General features: G+C 49.5%; 1 non-coding gene across 1 annotated transcript in view; it reads right to left on the bottom strand.

Moving 5' to 3' along the window:
- myh10 overlaps window positions 1–17994 on the bottom strand; it is a 54889-nt gene extending 36895 nt beyond the window's left edge. The window contains exons 1-3 of the transcript XR_004220667.1: window positions 17889–17994; window positions 11830–12203; window positions 2072–2228 (exon numbers count right to left, since the gene is read on the bottom strand). This is a non-coding gene — a transcript (myosin, heavy chain 10, non-muscle). The remainder of the gene's footprint in view (window positions 1–2071; window positions 2229–11829; window positions 12204–17888) is intronic.

The raw sequence follows: 17994 nt of genomic DNA, 5'->3' as shown, positions 1-17994 counted from the left end.
ATTTATAAAGCGCCAACATATTCCGCAGCGCTGTACTTTTAGTTATTTTTATTAATTATTTCACTTTTTGTTCACTTTTAAACTGCCCAACCAATGCCCAATATCCGTAGGTGTATGGCCAAGCACACCCACACTTAGCAACCACATTCAATCTGCTCAGCAACAAAATGTCTTCACATGCACACACCCCGCAGCTCTATGGGCAACCCCCAGAAAATAATAGCCCTCTGGCTACTACCCATAGAAAGGGTTGAGAAGGGAGGTGTCCCACAAGCTAACTGCCCCATGGAGTAGGGGGGAGTGGGTAAGTAATAGGATACTAGATTTAGTTACACAGTGAGGCCAGTCATTTCCCATCAGCAGCCATAAATAAAATGAGTGGGAAGGAGAATGGACCCCAGGAATGTGAAAGAGGGGGCAGAAATCCCGGCTTAGGCGGGGAAGGGCCTGAAGACAATGGCCGCCCTGCTCTTAGGCTAAGCCAAACATTATATATAGAGCTGGGGGAGTCTGGGAGGAAGAGGAAGGGGGGTTCTGCACGTCTGTGACCCCAATGCTGCCTCCCTCAATGCAGATTATAGGCAAGGACGTCCTTAGTGGGGTTGGGGCCTGGGGCAAATAATCTAGTCCGGCAGCCTTCAGGTGTTTCTTTAAAGAAACACTGTCATGGGAAAGTATGTTTGTTACAAACCCATCAGTTAATAGAGCTTCTCCTCCAGCAGAATCCTGCATTGTAATCTGTTTTTCCCATGGGGCTTGTGCTCTGATAAACTTCAGGCACACTTTACTGCTGCGCTGCAAGTTAGAGTGATATCCACCCCCCCCCACCCCCAGCAGCCGATCAGCAGAACAATGGGAAGGGAGCAAGATAGCAGCTCCCAGTAGGTATCAGAATAGCACTCAATAGTAAGAAATCCAAGTCCGGCTTGGGACTCCTCCAGTTACATGGGAGTAGGAGAAACAATAGGTTAGCTGAAAGCAGTTCTAATGTGTAGCGTCGGCTCCTTCTGAAATACATACATGTTGTTTGCCCTGATATCAGCTTTAATTCAAAGTTTAGTGAAAAGGAGATTTGTCGCTGCGGCAGTGCATTTTGACTGCTGGCCCCAAACCTCCCCATTGCCCTAGGGATTCAGTAGAAGGCAGCAAGCGTAGGAGAAGGGACAGACACCCCGGGGAGAGAGATAAAAGCTTGTGTACAACGTGCCATACGCTCGCTCCCAACATATGGAGTCATTACAGCAGCACCCAGAGCCGCTCAGGAGTCTGACCCGACAGTTACACTAACAAACATCGGGTCTGACCTTCCTGCTGAGAAACGACAAAAACTATAATGAAAAGTCATTAAGCATCGGCCCTTGCAGCATGTCAGACTCCAGACGGCTCTTATTAGTGCGTCTGGCCAGAAACCCTAGCGCTATTCATCCAGCCCACATACCATACAGCCCAGTCTGGGTCTATAATACGGCAACATATCTATAAATAAGAATATGCAGAGAAAGAAGGTAAAAAGTTATTCTATGGGAAGCAATATGGCACCTCCAACCTATACGCATTAGGAAGCTGCTCCTGGCCTTTATTGCAGGATAGCAGCAGTTTCATTGGCAGAGGACAACCTACTTAGCCAATCACATTAAAGTAGAGGTCAGGACAGATCAGACTCCAAGCCAAGGAATCCTTTTATGCTCGATGGTGAAGACACACAGAGCTACTTAGTAGCAGCTACTTCTCATGGCTACTAAACGCTAGGGAAATACCGAATCGAATCCTAATTTGCAAAAAGTCACATGGTATTAAGGATTCCAATTCGGTTCGGCCCGAAGTGTGGATTCGGCTAAATCCTGCTACAAAAAGGCGGAATTCCGAACTGAATCCTGGATTCGGCGCATCCCTACTAAACGCCAGAAAATCCTGTGCCATAGAAAACAGTGAGAATTGCCTCTGGTAAACCACACACAGACGCAATTATGAGTAAATGAGCAGCATTGTCTGTTTTTGTAGCCGTAGTTGCTGCTACTAGTATCTCCGTGTGTCTTCACCCAATAGAAATTGAGCCCCGTGTTTTTCTCACCTTGCAGCATGCAGCGGTAGGCAGACTCGGATATGGCGTATATGTGCGGCGGCATCTCGTGGCGCTTCTTTCCGCGGTACATCTCGATGATGTTCTCAGAATAGATAGGAAGGTTCTTGTAGGGGTTTATCACCACGCAGAAGAGCCCGGAGTATGTCTAGACATGAAGCAAAGAGATAACCGTGATCAGATTAGCTTGGGGGGAAATTACTATTATTATGCGCTCGCGTGGCGAGACAGCCCCAATAGAACCCGCTATTAACATCCTCAAACGCGGGTAACTGGGTTATTATAATCCTTTCCCTGTATCACTCGGCAGCGTTACTCACCATCCAGCATCTCATGGGGGCGACAAGGGCATAGAATATCTACACTTTTCTAGAGCAGTCTGATGTTCTGACTCTTCTCACTGCTCTAGAACCAGCACCGAAAGCTGCATTGCTAACATCATACTCTCATGGCTCCAGAAAGAGCCCAGACCCCTAAATTCTGCTTTACAAGTTAGAACCTCTCTCTTACTTCTGAAACCACAGAAGAGAGCTAGATTGCTAGACTACTGTTCCCAACATAGGACTGCCTTGGCTTTAGAGCATGCCCAGTGAGGTAAAGCAATTATATTTCTAGAGACAGAATGTTCTCTTGGCTCTAGACCCACAGCAGAGAGCTGGAATACTAGAGGTAGGGCTGTGGGATGTGTTTCTAGAAACAGCACATTGTGGATTGTTTTTAGTTTTTTGTCCACTCTAGAACCACAGCAGCGGCAGGATCTCCAGACTACCGGGACTAGAGACTACAAGGGCTCTCACAGCTCTAGAAAATGCCCAAAGTTAAAGAGCTAGAGTTTCTTTTAAAAAATAGGATTTTTCCATGGCTCTAGAACCATTAGAGAACATAACAGAGTGTGTGTTAGATGTTCATAATATTCTCATGGTTCTAGAACAACCAGAGCCTGTAAATGAGTGTGTGTTTGATGTTCATGATATTCTCATGGTTCTAGAACAACCAGAGCCTGTAAATGAGTGTGTGTTAGATGTTCATAATATTCTCATGGCTCTAAAACCACCAGAGACTGTAATAGAGTGTGTGTTAGATGTTCAGGATATTCTCATTGCTCTAGAACCACCAGAGACCACAACAGAATGTGTGTTAGATGTTCAGGATAGTCTCATTGCTCTAGAACCACCAGAGACCACAACAGAATGTGTGTTAGATGTTCAGGATAGTCTCATTGCTCTAGAACCACCAGAGACCACAACAGAATGTGTGTTAGATGTTCAGGATAGTCTCATTGCTCTAGAACCACCAGAGACCACAACAGAATGTGTGTTAGATGTTCAGGATAGTCTCATTGCTCTAGAACCACCAGAGACTACAACAGAATGTGTGCTAGATGTTCTGCATCCCTTTGGCTGCTCCTGAACTTCCCCCACCCTCCCAATGATGAGGATTCTTGGACTGTAGTTCAACAACACCAAAGGCCCAGCGCACTCTGAAGTACTCATTCCATGGAATTCCTGGCTGTTTGGGTAACTCATTAACCTGACGGCTTTACATGTAGAAATGTAATTAAAGGGTCACTTGTGGCTACACAGAACATACACAGAGCGACTACTACACGCGCCCCTACAGGAACACAAGGGCCCGCGGGCAGGAAGGGGACAATGGCAATTAGTGCTAAAGGGATGGGGGGGCAATTACATAATAACCAGAGTAGGAGGCCGGAACCCTGTGACAGAGCCCAGCCGGGCCTCCCCTGTAACTAGATCTCCCCGGGGCTCTAAGGTCCATTAAATTTGAAGTTAACCCCTGATTTATAACAGCAATGAAGTGAGAATTCTGTCATGTTTATACAGAAAATTCCTGGTGTATCACGAGGCCCAGGAAGTCGGTTTCGGAAGAGTGTGGGAAAGTTGACCCTGATCCCATGATCCTCAACTGCAGCCAAATTGTGTGGTTTGGCTTTAATTCTCTGGCTTCTTAGTAGAGAGCTAAGCACTGCTAGGGCCCCACTATGGGCAAATACAGGAGCAAACTTAGGGGGCTGTTCCTGCTGAATTGTGCTTAGTACATGGGAATACCTATGTGCCATAGTTTTATGGTATCTCTCTGTACAGGCTATGGGCAAACTGTGGGGGCTGTTCCTGCTGAATTGTGCTTAGTACAGGGGAATCCCTATGTGCCATAGTTTTATGGTATCTCTCGGTACAGGCTATGGGCAAACTTAGGGGGCTGTTCCTGCTGAATTGTGCTTAGTACATGGGAATACCTATGTGCCATAGTTTTATGGTATCTCTCTGTACAGGCTATGAGCAAACGTAGGGGGCTGTTCCTGCTGAATTGTGCTTAGTACAGGGGAATCCCTATGTGCCATAGTTTTATGTTATCTCTCTGTACAGGCTATGGGCAAACTTAGGGGGCTGTTCCTGCTGAATTGTGCTTAGTACAGGGGAATCCCTATGTGCCATAGTTTTATGGGATCTCTCTGTACAGGCTATGGGCAAACTTAGGGGGCTGTTCCTGCTGAATTGTGCTTAGTACAGGGGAATCCCTATGTGCCATAGTTTTATTGTATCTCTCTGTACAGGCTATGAGCAAATGTAGGGGGCTGTTCCTGCTGAATTGTGCTTAGTACAGGGGAATCCCTATGTGCCATAGTTTTATGGTATCTCTCTGTACAGGCTATGGGCAAACTTAGGGGGCTGTTCCTGCTGAATTGTGCTTAGTACAGGGGAATCCCTATGTGCCATAGTTTTATGGTATCTCTCTGTACAGGCTATGGGCAAACTGTGGGGGCTGTTCCTGCTGAATTGTGCTTAGTACAGGGGAATCCCTATGTGCCATAGTTTTATGGTATCTCTCTGTACAGGCTATGGGCAAACTGTGGGGGCTGTTCCTGCTGAATTGTGCTTAGTACAATGGAATCCCTATGCTGCCATAGTTTACATTACTGGTTGGTTGCTTATTATACCACTAGTAGAGGTATATGGGGGTGATAATGAAGGTGCTGGTTGGGCAGTGGGGAGCAACAGGCTGAATCCACAGACACTCTAATCTCGCAGTTGTAGCTGACTGAGCGCTCCCATGCCGGCTGTTAGAGGAGTGACTCACGCTCAGGAGCGCTGCCATCGTATGAAAAATAATTAGTGTCCTGGAACCCAATTCTCTATTAAAAACTCCGTCTGTCGGGGCCTCTGGTATAAAGTAACGCCATCTGTGAGCCGTAAGGGCTCTACCATCACTTTCCCATTAGATATAACAGAACAGAGTTATTTTCAGTCAGATTTCGTAGTTCAGTGGTTTTGTTTGTCCTGTCCTTGCTTAGTCTTCTTGTGACCTGAGAGTATAAAGTCAGCGCGGTTAAACTTATTCCATAATAGGCCCCTGATCTGATGGCACCTGTGCCTGTCATTTTAATTCAATAGTTTGGACCTAGGGACTGAATTAGCCCCATATGGCCCACCTTTAGGGGCATCGCTTGGCGACCCTGCCAATGGGTTAATCTCATACGGAATGCTGAGGGGCAGATTCAATATAATAATATATAGTGAAGTCTATGGAGCCTCTGAGCAGACTGGGGGCCATAAAAAGCATTTGAAGGGCCACATCCGGCCCGTGGGCCCCCAGTTGGGCAGGCCTATATAAAGTAATGGCTGTATTGAGTTTGCAAGAGGGCAAACTTCATCCTGTCGGGCCCCCCTGCAGAAAAATCTTTTGAGAGGGCTCGGTACAACCAGTCTATCTGCCCCCCTCCCTGCACCGACTGCCCTGCTATCGTTGAGAAGGGCCGGGGGGGAGGGGGTAATAAAGGCGGCTATACAGGGGCAGATTTTAGCTGCTGATTCGGGTCCTATAGATCAATTCAGAAGCTCATCTGCCTGTGTATCGGCACCACCGACGGGCCTACCTGACCCAGATTTGGCCTGAAATTGGGCAGAGCTCAATGGGGCAAGTTTGATTTTCCATCGGATCGGGGATCGCATTGGCTCGTTAATAGGCCCCTGACCGATGGCACCTGTGCTCGTAATTGTAATTCAATAGTTTGGACCAAGGGCCAAAGGACTTAATTAGCCCCATATCGGGCACCTTTAGGGGCATATTGGGAAAAGATCCACTCGCTTGGCCAATGGGTGAATCTTCCTGTATATGGCCACCTAACGTTACAGCAAACCCTACGGCCCAAGCCCCCCTGCTGCCCGGGCCCCACCACAACCGTGGGGTCTGCTGTACATATAGTTACCCCACTGCCAGAGAGGAAGTAGAGAGTGTCCCGGAAACACATTCCCCTCTGCCAACAAGAAAAGGAGATTGTTTCCCAAAGTATTTCACTTCCATGTATGCAGAACCAAGGTGGCAGTGGGGCAGTACCTAATAGACACCCCCAGGTAATACCCCTGTGTTGTTGGGGGGGTAACTGGATAAAAGGAGGAAGGGGCAATGTTACACACAGAGATAGCCCTGCGCGGCCCCCACACTGGGTCCCCCCTTCCAGCCAAGCCACAGAGCCAGCATTGTGCAATGTCTTCCTGTTTATGATGCAACGAAGCTGACAATCTGGATTTGGGGAGAACAAAGGACCCGTGAAGGTGCCAGGAATGTGCTCTATGGGACTCTTCCAGCCTTCAGAACTCATGGCTCTGATCCATACGGATCCTGGCCGTACTCCCAGAGCCTACATACAGGCGGAATATGCCAGCCATCTGTACCAGCACTGCCTTCCGTAACAGCAGGGGATCCGCTGATTGCAAGCTCTGTGGCACAGGTAATTATGGCTGAACTGCATATACCAATCGCAGCCATTGGTACCAGCACAGAATTTGCGGATTGCAAGCTCTGTGGCACAGATAAATGAACAATTGGCACTGCCTATTTTCCCATGATTCTCACTGTCTGTGTCACATGGTATAAACGAATCATGTGAGTCAAATCGCACCTATAGGGCAAACTCAGTGATGCAAGGGGTATAATCATGAATAAATGGGTTTATCCAGGGGTCTAAGTGCCTGCCCAGCTGAGCCTGATGGGAGTTCGCCGAGTCTATACTACAAATCCCAGCATCCTCTAGAGCTCCCATGCTTTCCACTAGTGAATGGAACAAAGGAACCAGCCAGAGGGGGCTGGGAGGCTCCATTCTGGTGATGAAGTGGGGGGGGAAGCAGTTTATCAGGGAGAGGAATGTTGGAATGTGCTACACTTTGGCTCCCATCCAATCACAACCACGTCACAAAGGGGCTCGCCCACCCAGGGCCACAATAGTCTCATTTAGACTGGCCGGATCTCATTCTGATCATTGCCATGTGCTCCGTGCCGTATTATGGCCACTGTGAGCCCCCCCATTACCCCCGACAGCTGCCTGCGCTACAGCGGTGTCAGCTTAACCACTTCATGGCCAGAGGGCTCAGCGAGTGAGGAACAGATGGCTCTCGGATCAGCCACGTATCTGGGCTCTAGGGACAAGGGTAACGGCTTGTGGCAAGTTCATTAGCGAGGGGCTCTCTCTCTCGATCAGCCTGGTGCCACGGGGGGGATTCCTCCAGCCCCCAGTCATTCCACTGCTTGGTACCCACTACTGACCCATAAACACGTCGGTGCCATTAGTACAGTTTGGGCCTAGGGGGGACTGACCCATAAACACGTCGGTGCCATTAGTACAGTTTGGGCCTAGGGGGGACCGACCCATAAACACGTCACTGCCATTAGTACAGTTTGGGCCTAGGGGGGACTGACCCATAAACACGTCACTGCCATTAGTACAGTTTGGGCCTAGGGGGGACTGACCCATAAACACGTCACTGCCATTAGTACAGTTTGGGCCTAGGGGGGACCGACCCATAAACACGTCGGTGCCATTAGTACAGTTTGGGCCTAGGGGGGACCGACCCATAAACACGTCACTGCCATTAGTACAGTTTGGGCCTGGGGGGACTGACCCATAAACACGTCACTGCCATTAGTACAGTTTGGGCCTAGGGGGGACTGACCCATAAACACGTCACTGCCATTAGTACAGTTTGGGCCTAGGGGGGACCGACCCATAAACACGTCACTGCCATTAGTACAGTTTGGGCCTGGGGGGACTGACCCATAAACACGTCACTGCCATTAGTACAGTTTGGGCCTAGGGGGGACCGACCCATAAACACGTCACTGCCATTAGTACAGTTTGGGCCTAGGGGGGACTGACCCATAAACACCTCACTGCCATTAGTACAATTTGGGCCTAGGGGGGACCGACCCATAAACACGTCGGTGCCATTAGTACAGTTTGGGCCTAGGGGGGACCGACCCATAAACACGTCACTGCCATTAGTACAGTTTGGGCCTAGGGGGGACCGACCCATAAACACGTCGGTGCCATTAGTACAGTTTGGGCCTAGGGGGGACTGACCCATAAACACGTCACTGCCATTAGTACAGTTTGGGCCTAGGGAGGACCGACCCATAAACACGTCGGTGCCATTAGTACAGTTTGGGCCTAGGGGGGACTGACCCATAAACACGTCGGTGCCATTAGTACAGTTTGGGCCTAGGGGGACTGACCCATAAACACGTCACTGCCATTAGTACAGTTTGGGCCTAGGGGGGACTGACCCATAAACACGTCACTGCCATTAGTACAGTTTGGGCCTAGGGGGGACCGACCCATAAACACGTCACTGCCATTAGTACAGTTTGGGCCTAGGGGGGACTGACCCATAACCACGTCACTGCCATTAGTACAGTTTGGGCCTAGGGGGGACTGACCCATAAACACGTCGGTGCCATTAGTACAGTTTGGGCCTAGGGGGGACTGACCCATAAACACGTCACTGCCATTAGTACAGTTTGGGCCTAGGGGGGACTGACCCATAAACACGTCGGTGCCATTAGTACAGTTTGGGCCTAGGGGGGACTGACCCATAACCACGTCACTGCCATTAGTACAGTTTGGGCCTAGGGGGGACTGACCCATAAACACGTCGGTGCCATTAGTACAGTTTGGGCCTAGGGGGGACCGACCCATAAACACGTCGGTGCCATTAGTACAGTTTGGGCCTAGGGGGGACCGACCCATAAACACGTCGGTGCCATTAGTACAGTTTGGGCCTAGGGGGGACTGACCCATAAACACATTAGTACAGTTTGGGCCTAGGGGGGACCGACCCATAAACACATTAGTACAGTTTGGGCCTAGGGGGTACTGACCCATAAACACGTCACTGCCATTAGTACAGTTTGGGCCTAGGGGGGACCGACCCATAAACACATCACTGCCATTAGTACAGTTTGGGCCTAGGGGGGACTGACCCATAAACACGTCGGTGCCATTAGTACAGTTTGGGCCTAGGGGGGACCGACCCATAAACACATTAGTACAGTTTGGGCCTAGGGGGGTGTCAGGGTGAGGAAGGGCATATGCTGGCAGTGACACGGGGGGGGGCGCTATGTAACTAAGGACACTAGCGTCCCACCTACAGAATCCCCCCTATACCGACATGACCCCCTGCCTCACAGACCCACAAGAGTCACATGATGTGGTGCCGGTACATGTGCCTAATTAGGGCCGAGGCTACGGAGCCAATAAACACCTGTGATACTGTTCATTGTCCCAAGGAGCTTTTATTGCCATTGTGCCTATTAGAGTGTGAGCTCTACCGAGCGGCCCTGGGGCCAAGCGATCGGATCAGCACAACTTTGCCCAGTACACGGTGGGTTTTTTCAGAATTCATTATTCTGTACAGTGTGGGTGCATTCATAAAACTGTCACATGTCCCCTTTAGGAACCAAATTCAAACGGAACCAAATACATTAACTCTTTCCTATCTACCTTCTCACACTTCTAGCAGGTTATAGAATGAACTACTCTAAGCAAGTTTTCAATTGGTCTTCATTATTTATTTGTTATAGTTTTTGAATTATTCTCCTTCCTCTTCAAACTCTTTGCAGCTTTCAGATGGGGGTCACTGACCCCGGCAGCCAAAACCTATTGCTCTGTGAGGCTCCAGTTTTATTGTTACTTTTTGAAACTTTCTTTTCCTCTCCCATACATATACCAGCCTCTCATCCAAACCACTCCCTGGTTGCTAAGGTAACTTGGACCCTAGCAACCAAATAGCTGCTGAAACTCCAAGCTGGAGAGCTGCTGAACTGAAAAGAAATAACTAAAAAACTACAAATAATAAAAAATGAAGACCAATTGCAATTGTCTCAAAGGTGAATATCCCATGTAAAACTCTTCTTTGCTGCTCAGTTTCCTGCCCTCTGATTGGTGGATAAAGAGGCATCTGTCAGCACCCGGGGCGTCACACCTTATTAACATTATTTACATTTAGCTTTTAACCCACGCTTTACCAGAGCTGTGTTATTTCCAATCAGATTTCATTAAAAGCCTCACTAGCTGGCAGTGCTGTAAGGGTAAGCATGCCTTTTAGTCTAAGGCTAGGGGGATTTATCAGACACCCCCCTCCCCATATCTACTGCCCCTGCCATAAAGAATGTCAGACAATAATTTGATATCAACATGAAGCGGAGCTGCCATATAGTAAGGGGATGAAGTCATGGCTGCGCAGGCCGGGGCCCAATACTCCAGGCGAGTAACACGGACTGAAATAGAAGGATGACTGCCGTCTAATCTCAGTGACCTCCGGTATCAAGGCTGCAGCCTGGCACGGCGCCACCGTAAGGCATACTTTATTAGCTCAGCAATGGGCTTTGCATAGGAATGAGCCAAACCTATGGGGGCCAATCAGAATTCCAGGGTGCAGGGGGTGGGATTACCTTTATTTAAACGTTTATTATGGTATAGAATATCCATTTCTACGCATCTTACCAATTAGTTTTCATTATTTATTTTTTATAGTTTTTTAATTATTTGACTTCTTCTAACTCTTTGCAGCTTTCAAATGGGGGTCACTGACCCCGGAAGCCAGAAACTATTGCTCTGTGAGGCTCCAGTTTTATTATTATTGTTACTTTTTCTAATAGTTTTCTATTTAGTCCCTCCTCCTATTCATATATCAGTCTCTCATTCAAACCACTCCCTGGTAGCTAAGTTCATTTGGACCCTAGCAACCAGATAGCAACTCCAAACTGATGAGATGCTGAACAAAAAGTGAAATAACTAAAAAAAAAAAAAAAACTACAAACAATAAAAAAGAAAGACCAACTGCAAATTGTCTCAGAATATTAGTTGCTACGTCATACTAGAAGTTAACAACCCCTTGAAGTTGGGCCAGCGCCTGTCGCTAGTGATTCAGCCTGACTCAGCCAATGACTGGCCGCTAGGCACGCAAGCTGTCAGGGGGGGCTAATGGGGAGGGATTAGAGTGCACAGCTGGCACACAAAAAAACTCCAACTGCCAGTTCGATTAACCATTACCCTGCCAGAGAGCTTGCCTATAACCCACAGTACGTTCAGCTTTTATTACGGAAATATTTCAACAGGATATAACGGGTTACTGATCCAAAGAGCTGACGATCTACAGCAGGAAGGGAACCCCAGGACTGGCTTTGTGCAGCACCACATGTAGCAGATACTTGATATCTCCGAGGAAGTCCCTTCCCGAGACAGTGTAGCAGAAGGCAGCTGCCCGAGACACCTGGAAGGGAAGTGACTGCTGCTACATTGTTTCCAAAGCACAACCCCAGAGGAACCAGGGGAGACAGCGCAGAACTGGGAAGGGAAAGAGGTCACAACAACACCACCACACAAATCTGCTTTCTGGTATCCAGGATAGCTCACCCTAGCAACCAAATCCCCTTTACAGAAAACACAAACTCACATAGATGAGGCCGGAGTAGTATCGGTCCTTCAGGTTGTGCAGCACGGACGCCTCGTTCAGGCACGTCAGTTCCGCCATGTCCTCCACCTTGGAGAACTTGGGTGGGTTCATCTTCTGGATATCGTCCTTGTTTACCATGGCCTTCTTGCCGTTCTCGGCCAGCTCCACCACCACTTCTTCCCCCCGCTCTTCCTTTATGCTGGCCGCCTCGAAGCCGTGCCGCTCCGACGGCACCCACACCAGCTTCTTGGCCGTCCAGTCGGCCTGCGTGGTGGGGTTGTACACCACATCGCGATCCACGAAGAGGTAACGCTCGGGGTCTTCCTGCCCCGATCTCTGCGACATTTTGCCTCAGAGGAGTCACTGGGAATCACCTGGATGAGAGGACAGGAACAAAATCAGATTAATAGTCCCCCACTGCCTGTCATTATAGGCCCCTGCCATAAGAGGGGGTAAAAGATACAGTATTCAAAGCAATAGAAAAAAAAAAAAAAATCATTTTGTCAAGGTGAACTTCCCCTTTAAATATGAAACCTGTTAAAGTTCCTATATGGGGGAGTGTATTTATTGGTGCACATAGAAGCCCATGTTCTGCCTTAGAGCAGGCATTCTACATACAAAGGAAAGGTTGCACTGCTGCCTGGAAATGCCTGAGACCCATTAAGCTAGAGGAATGGGAAGAGATGGGGATTCTCAGGATGAGCACGGCAGCTGGACATTCCTAGGGTCCCCTTATACCTATAAAGCTGGGGAAATCACATGGGCTGGCTGGGGATGCTGGGAATTGTAGTTCCTAGCAGATGGTTAGAAAAGAGCCCCTTGATCGTTCATGCTGAACCCTAACTCCCCATACTCTGGGCTGGGGGGGGGGGCACGGGCTGATAATGGCAGCAATGGATCATTTGGTGCTGCTCAGAGCTAATGGGATTGTGGGTGGCTCGGGGGGGGGGGGGCGGAGGCAGATGTGCAGCCGGGGGGGGGGCAGTAACACAATCAGGAGAGAATGCAGCGGCAGATCAAGTAGCGTCTGCGGTTTTATAGGGGAGAGAGGAGCAGACCTGGGCGAGATGAGGGGGCTGCATCGTGTCTCTTCCCAGCGACGGGGCTCAGATTTACTGCATGTGAGCTCACAGGTGCGCGGGGAGGGTGCAGGGAGGGTGCAGGGAGGGTGCGGGGTGGGTGCGGGGAGTCGCCACCTGGTTCCTATTCACTGGGTCTCCAGGGCAACTTCCCTTGTTTCTCTGTACGAGGAGATGAGCTGTTCAACACAGCCGCCATGTCTGTATATTATATATATATAGTAGGAGCTGCCATATGGCCTTGGGTCATGTATTCTGCATAAACGGCTCTAGTAATGGCGCCCCCAGAGCTCACACAACTGAATGAGGGGCACTGCTATGGGAAACACTATGGCACCCCCTACCCATATGTATAAATACAAATATACAGAGAAGGAATGTTCTGGGCACACAATAAGCTGTACCCCCATACTGTACTGTCTAAGGGAAACACTATGGCACCCCCTACCCATATGTATAAATACAAATATACAGAGAAGGAATGTTCTGGGCACACAATAAGCCGTACCCCCATACTGTACTGTCTAAGGGAAACACTATGGCACCTCCTACCCATATGTATAAATACAAATATACAGAGAAGGAATGTTCTGGGCACACAATAAGCTGTACCCCCATACTGTACTGTCTAAGGGAAACACTATGGCACCCCCTACCCATATGTATAAATACAAATATACAGAGAAGGAATGTTCTGGGCACACAATAAGCTGTACCCCCATACTGTACTGTCTAAGGGAAACACTATGGCACCCCCTACCCATATGTATAAATACAAATATACAGAGAAGGAATGTTCTGGGCACACAATAAGCTGTACCCCCATACTGTACTGTCTAAGGGAAACACTATGGCACCTCCTACCCATATGTATAAATACAAATATACAGAGAAGGAATGTTCTGGGCACACAATAAGCTGTACCCCCATACTGTACTGTCTAAGGGAAACACTATGGCACCTCCTACCCATATGTATAAATACAAATATACAGAGAGGGAATGTTCTGGGCACATAATAAGCTGTACCCCCATACTGTACTGTCTAAGGGAAACACTATGGTACCCCCTACCCATATGTATAAATACAAATATACAGAGAAGGAATGTTCTGGGCACACAATAAGCTGTACCCCCATACTGTACTGTCTAAGGGAAACACTATGGCACCTCCTACCCATATGTATAAATACAAATATACAGAGAGGGAATGTTCTGGGCACATAATAAGCTGTACCCCCATACTGTACTGTCTAAGGGAAACACTATGGCACCTCCCTCCCATATGTATAAATACAAATATACAGAGAAGGAATGTTCTGGGCACACAATAAGCTGTACCCCCATACTGTACTGTCTAAGGGAAACACTATGGTACCCCCTACCCATATGTATAAATACAAATATACAGAGAAGGAATGTTCTGGGCACACAATAAGCTGTACCCCCATACTGTACTGTCTAAGGGAAACACTATGGCACCTCCTACCCATAGATATTTGTTACAACTTCTTAAACCAAGTAAAAGGCAAAGTTGAAATATCTTGGATAAAATAAAGTTTCCCAGCAGGTAAGAGAAAGGCAACAGGCGTCTGAGACCAAAGTGGGGGGGGGGGGGGGGTGCGTCTCTATTTTCAGGGGGGGCTAGGGAGGAGGAGGGGGCGGGCAGAATAGTGAGCGCATGGGAGCTGCCAGCCTGATGCAGACAAGTCCTTTGTTCCCTGAAAGGACAGGACCGGGGGCTGCTGCAATGGGAGAGATCTGAGCAGCCGCCCATTCAGCCTTAACTGTATTCACACTCCTCGCTGTTAACTCCTTGTGTCCCCCCCCCTTCTGCCCCAATCAGAAAACACCAATGAAGGAGGGGGTCCCACACTAATTATTAACTAGCACCGTAACCAGACATAAATCTCACTGCAGCACTGGCAGAACCTAAGGGGCCACGGTGCCCCCCATACTGATGCCGAAGCCACCAGATCCGTGCAGGAAAAAATGGGTGGAGCAGACACCTAAGCACCGCACCAATGAGCCGGCCCGCCCGGGGTAATACATGGCAAGAGCCCCCGAGCGGGGCATTTAGTGCCAGAGGCAGGCGACTGGCACCCGGTACCATCTGCAGCAAGAAGGGCACGATGGCCTGGGCAGGCAATGGTTACAGGGTGCCAGCAGGCTTACAGCTGCACATTCACACACAGCACTGTGTTCCTGCCAGCGATGGGTTAAAGGGGCAGCGGGCACGGGCTATTGCAGCTGACAGAGCAGGGAATGTAGGGTTACAGAGGGGGCAAGGGCAGATTAAGGGAACTATTTGGGAGGGTAGGGAAGGTATGTTAGCACTGGCAATGGCTGGATACTGTAGGTAAGGCCTTGTTAAACTAGAACTCACAACACATTGTTACAAGGCAGCACAACAGTCAAGAGAAAGCAGTCAATCTAGGGTTCAGGGGTGTCAAACCCACAGTCTCCTGCCAAATCCTGCACTACAACTCCCAGAATCCCCTCGTGCCCGATCTGTGTCACTGAAGGAACGTCGGATTTAGTGACTGAACTATAAAACTGGCTGTCAGGGAATTCTGGGATGTGTAGTTCAGAGGGCTCTTCTGCATCCTGGGTGCCCTCAGAGTCATAGGGTACAAATTCTAAACCCAAGGGGTAGTTTTAGGGACTACCCAGCCCGTAAGCCATTCAGGTATATACAGGCAAGCAGAGCTTCTAGGGGGTAATTATGTGGCAGATCTGCCACAATAGCCAGTGTGCCAGGGAATTGCCCCTTGGGAGATGCCAGAAGGTCTCTGTAGGCACTGACAGGGGCATCAATGGCCAACCCATCCCCACTACTGGGGCATTTGGGAGGCATGGGCAGATTGGCATGGGTAATTATCACACAAGGGCAGATTGGCAGGGGTAATTATCACACAGGGGCAGATTGGCATGGGTAATTATCACACAAGGGCAGATTGGCAGGGGTAATTATCACACATGGGCAGATTGGCAGGGGTAATTATCACACAAGGGCAGATTGGCAGGGGTAATTATCACACATGGGCAGATTGGCAGGGGTAATTATCACACATGGGCAGATTGGCAGGGGTAATTATCACACATGGGCAGATTGGCAGGGGCAATTATCACACAAGGGCAGATTGGCAGGGGCAACTATCACACAAGGGCAGATTGGCAGGGGTAATTATCACACAAGGGCAGATTGGCAGGGGAAATAATCACACAGGGGCAGGTTGGCAGGGGTAATTATCACACATGGGCAGATTGGCAGGGGTAATTATCACACAAGGGCAGATTGGCAGGGGTAATTATCACACAAGGGCAGATTGGCAGGGGTAATTATCACACAAGGGCAGATTGGCAGGGGTAATTATCACACATGGGCAGATTGGCAGGGGTAATTATCACACAAGGGCAGACTGGCAGGGGTAATTATCACACAAGGGCAGATTGGCAGGGGTAATTATCACACATGGGCAGATTGGCAGGGGTAATTATCACACATGGGCAGATTGGCAGGGGTAATTATCACACAAGGGCAGGTTGGCAGGGGAAATAATCACACAGGGGCAAGTTGGCAGGGGTAATTATCACACAAGGGCAGGTTGGCAGGGGAAATAATCACACAGGGGCAGGTTGGCAGGGGAAATAATCACACAAGGGCAGATTGGCAGGGGTAATTATCACACAGGGGCAGGTTGGCAGGGGTAATTATAACACAAGGGCAGATTGGCAGGGGAAATTATCACACAGGGGCAGGTTGGCAGGGGTAATTATAACACAGGGGCAGGTTGGCAGGGGTAATTATAACACAAGGGCAGATTGGCAGGGGAAATTATCACACAGGGGCAGGTTGGCAGGGGTAATTATAACACAAGGGCAGATTGGCAGGGGAAATTATCACACAGGGGCAGGTTGGCAGGGGTAATTATAACACAAGGGCAGATTGGCAGGGGAAATTATCACACAGGGGCAGGTTGGCAGGGGTAATTATCACACAAGGGCAGATTGGCAGGGGTAATTATCACACAGGGGCAGGTTGGCAGGGGTAATTATCACACAGGGGCAGATTGGCAGGGGTAATTATCACACAGGGGCAGGTTGGCAGGGGTAATTATCACACAGGGGCAGATTGGCAGGGGTAATTATCACACAGGGGCAGGTTGGCAGGGGTAATTATCACACAGGGGCAGGTTGGCAGGGGTAATTATCACACAGGGGTAGGTTGGCAGGGGTAATTATCACACAGGGGCAGGTTGGCAGGGGTAATTATCACACAGGGGCAGGTTGGCAGGGGTAATTATCACACAGGGGCAGATTCCCAGGGGAAATTATCACACAGGGGCAGATTCCCAGGGGTAATTATCACACAGGGGCAGATTCCCAGGGGTAATTATCACACAGGGGCAGATTGGCAGGGGTAATTATCACACAGGGGTAGATTCCCAGGGGTAATTATCACACAGCCCTGGCACACAGGGTCCAGCCCAGCTACTTTAGGCTTATTGCCCCCCCAGTATAACCCGGGGCATTACATAGGGGCACTTCTGCCCAGTTACTGCCACCCGCTGGGTATTAGAAGGAATTATACCCCTTACTGCCCCCCAGGGGTATTTGTGCTTTCACCCCACAGACAATAGCTTACTCCCAGGGCATTCTATTGGCACCTGTTGCCCCCTGGGGTATTTACCTTGGTGCTGCCATTCATGGGGCATATTGTGCCCACCCCGGGGTATTTATTTTGCCCCTATGACCCCTGGGACAGCCCTGTGATACCCCCCCCCCCCGGGCATCCATCCCCGACACATGCTGAGCCCGGGGCATTTATCTCGGTGCCCCCCCACTGGGGTATTCTGCTGCACATGTTGCCCCTTGGCGCTACCACACATGGGGTATTGGCACATTCTGCCCCGCCCCTCGGGGTATTTATATAAATGCTTTGCCGCCCCCCATACATACAATAACCCGGATAACTTACCGGCGGTGCGTGGGCTCCTCTGTCCGTGTCTCCTCACCGCCTCCCGGTACCCGCCGGCCCCTCCAGCCCGTCACCTCACACTCCCCGCCCCCTTCACAGTGGGTGA

Source organism: Xenopus tropicalis, chromosome 10 (assembly GCF_000004195.4).
Source record: "Xenopus tropicalis strain Nigerian chromosome 10, UCB_Xtro_10.0, whole genome shotgun sequence".
Taxonomy (NCBI): domain Eukaryota; kingdom Metazoa; phylum Chordata; class Amphibia; order Anura; family Pipidae; genus Xenopus; species Xenopus tropicalis.
Note: the sequence above shows the minus strand (reverse complement) of the source record. Positions and strands in the feature narration are given on the sequence as shown.